The following is a 3,972-nucleotide window of genomic DNA, read 5'->3' on the forward strand; positions in this document are numbered from 1 at the left end:
ACATAAATGTGACACATCTTCATTCCTCTTATTTTGCTTAATGTATTGGACTCTGATTTTGAAAGAAAGGCCTCAATAATTGGCTACAACACAGATATGTGTCATTGAAAGGGATCTCACTGGCTTTGTTGAGCATTTCAGTCTCCCGCCAGTTTGACAGGAAGTATAAGCAACTCTCATACCAAACATCTGATTGCTTTCAAATTTTAAATGTATGATCAGGGTCTGTCCCTTTACATATTCAAAGGTTTACTTATCATTTTGATGCAGCACCCCTACTAACAACAGGAAGATACACAATTCGACTATTTCCTTATTTGTTTTCTCGCCGTTTCACAGGAAGTCACCGTAAGTCTTCTGATTTGCATCAAATCTCACAAGATTAGGGTCCGACCCTCTACATGTTTGAATGTGATCTGAATGTGTATTACATGTTTTTGCTAATGCACCACCTACTGCAAGAAAGCAGAAGCAACGTTTATTTAACCAGGACAACCTTGTTAAGATTCAAAGTATATTTTTAAAGAGTGACCTGGTCAAGACTGGCATTAGCAGTTAACTGAGTTTTGGGGAAACAACTGACATACATACAGACATCATAAGTCCAAAATCAAAAATTATTTAGATTTTTTTCATATCCTTGCAAAGCAGATAGACCAGATTTAATGTCTGTCATCAGGCATCTTGCAAGGCTTCAACCTGAAATGTTTGTGCCCGGTCTGATAAACTACCAGACCCTCAGTGTTGTTTGAGGCTGCCACTGTTGAAGCCATTAGCTTGCATGAAGCTAAAGCAGAAGTTTAGCATGTACTTTTTTCTAAACTTGTCTTTATTGTAGTGTTACTGCAGCGGCATATATCGTCATCTCATTAACAGGTGAAATCCATTGTTTACAGGTTCAACAGAGTCAATGATGCTCTAGGATTGTGGGTAATGTAGTATTTTTTGGCTGATATTGTGGATGAAAAATGTCCTTATTAAAGAGGTTGATATCTTATGAGCTTCTGTCCCCCCAGGAGCTTCAGTTTGCCTGTGATAAGTCTTAGATACCCCCTGACATTTAGCTAATTATCAAATCTGCTACAGAGAAAACAAATGGAATTTTACCTCCAAAACCTCACTGTAAAGCTCTATTTAAATGCTTTTTCCTGAGTTTACTTCAAATCTTTAGAACAGACTGTCAGAAAAGATCCCAGGACTGAAGATTATCAGTGAATGGGGCTGTAGAAAAACCTCTAAGTGTTGTAAGGTTAACATTATTCAACAATGTTCCTCTCATATTATGCAGACCTCCTATATATCATATCACCGTATCAAATATCCTTTCATTATCTATATTTCTATTTTATATTAATCAGTGATGGTCTCTTAGAAACAGAGCTAAGCAGAATTTAATTCTACTCCTAGGATTTATGCTAATATCTACCCACAAACTCTGTTATTTTTCAAGGTTTTTAAGAAATATTCATAAATATGGTTTGAACTCAACCAGTGTGCAGGTTATTCTGAACATTTGATAAATAATTTATGACTTATTCAAAAACTGATTTGAGTTTAAATTTGCATTTCTGCAAGCATGGCCAGAGCCAGAGCTACTTTGATCAAAATCGAGCCTCTGGACACAGAGCCAAGAAACAAAAAGCCAGAGAAGACATTTAAAATTTAAACCTCTTCAATCATCGTATAGTGAAAAGGAGGGGACAAGATGGACAGAGAAGAAAATGCAAGGAGCACCAGGGGAACACTTTCTGTCACGAAGAGCTGAGTGTCAAGGAATGACTCAAACGGTCTAAAAATGGAGAAAGTGTTGACAGCCTGCTGGTTAATTCGCAGGTTTGATGCTAGTGGATGAACTGCAGAGAAATGTGAGAAAACATTCGAGAAACCGCCTGAAATGTATCCAGGTTACATATAGAAATGTACATATTTTTCAATCACAAGTAAGTCTTGGTTTACCTTGATGTCAGGATGGATGTCAGCTTAATGAAAGACATATGAAAAATCTAACTTACTGCACAGAATGTACAAAACTTTAAAGCATGTTTGGACAGAAAAAATGAGGCTGAGGTAAGGTGTAGTAAGGCTTAAGTAAGGGGAGTTAACCTGCCTGAGGGCACCATCAGGCAGGAAGGAGGAATGACACAACCTCTGTTGTGCTCTTGATGCCCTTGCATGTTACCAAGGACATGTGAAAATGATCTGTTAAAAAAAATAGTCCACACCTTTATGAAGGAGTAAGATGTGGATCTGGTGAAGAGCATGCCTTTGGGTACTGTCCAGGGAGGTACTTAGGGTTGCCAAGAGCCCCTGGTCATGCTGTGGATGTCCCAAGGGTCCTAAAACTGCAGGTGGTCTCCGGACATATTACCAGGTGTGAAAAGGCAAAAGGGAAGCTGTCAAGCTTGACCTTGGCTGTCGCGCGACACATCGTGTTTGTCAACATTAGGGCTGGGCAATTAATTGAAATTAGATTAAATCGCAATATGACCTGCTGCAAGTTTCAAATAGTAGACAGTGCAGTATTTCTTTGGACCAGAATGTGTCAAAAAACAGTTTTTCAACAATTGTTTGCAGCAAAGATTTTATTCTCTACACATTATGCAATTATTAAAATGTCTTTTTTTATTATGGTCTACTAAAAATCATAATTTTCTCGTTCATGTACAGTGCTTAACAATTTTATTAGACCATCCTAACCCTAATCAAAGTAAGGTTTATGCTACAGCTACCCTAAATTAACAGCACTGGTAATTATCTAAATCATTTTTTATCTTTCTGCAATGGTTAATACACCAATATGTAGAAGCTCTTTAACCCAAATGATATTTTTAATGCTAAAATATAACTATTATTGTTATCCATAAATTTTCAAATTTACCGATTCACAAAAAAAACTGAAAAAATAGTAAAGCATATCATTATTTCTTGGTAATATGTCAAATTATAGTTATTTACTTGCATTCCTGAACAGAAAATCGAGTTTTAGAGGTTGAATGTTATGCTTGATTCATTTCTGACTTCTCAAAAAGCCCAGTGAGCCGGCTCAAATTTGGGTGAATTCAGTTTGAAATTCCTCATTCCTGTTCAAAATGGTAAAACGTGGAGAGCTCACTGAAAATGAAAAAGTTCGCATTAAAGCACTTCATGATGCTGGATGGTCTCTGAGACAAATATGACAGGTGGTCTAATAAATTTGTTAAGCACTGTATATGTTTTTTCTTGATCAAAACGAGAACAAATAAAAAACAGTCATCCCCTTTAACATGGCAATTAATATTAAAATTTCTATGTGAGCCAAAATTCCAATAAGAGGTTTCTTTCAAAATCGTTCACCCCTAGTTTAATTTATCTAATATTGTGTTGGCTAAAATATAGAACGATCAATTATTATTATTATTTGTTTAACGATACATAAGATTAGGAACCTAAAAATAATCGCATATGTAATCGCCATTGCAATATTAGGACAAAAAAATTACAATTAGATTATTTTTGCAAATTGTTCAGCCCTAGTCGACATGTATCAAGCTTGACTATGGCTGCCCTCCCTTTCCCTTCCAGGGCCCTGTAATGAATCCTTAGCACCCTACATGCTTGAAACTCACACACAGAGCAGTATATTGACTTGGAAATGTCTAGTAGGGCCACACTGCCTCATGGGTCAGAAGGTCCGAGAGATCATGCAGCCAGTGGCAGAGAATATTTGTGATCCATCGCAGATAAAGAGCACAACATAAATGTGATACAGCAACAGAACGGCAGCTTCCAGCATTATTTCACACTTTTTTATCTTTCAGTTTTTGATTCTACATACTTACATAATTCAACATACTGTGCCTTTAAATTAAAAGTATTGCAAGAAAGCAACAGTCATTTGAGATTTTAAATGTTGTTTTTAATAATCAATAATATTTCTTTAGTGATTAAGGTTTATTTTTTCATATTAAATCACATACGATTCAGCTAATTTTT

The sequence above is a fragment of the Cheilinus undulatus genome, linkage group 17 (genome assembly GCF_018320785.1).
Source record: "Cheilinus undulatus linkage group 17, ASM1832078v1, whole genome shotgun sequence".
Taxonomy (NCBI): Eukaryota; Metazoa; Chordata; class Actinopteri; order Labriformes; family Labridae; genus Cheilinus; species Cheilinus undulatus.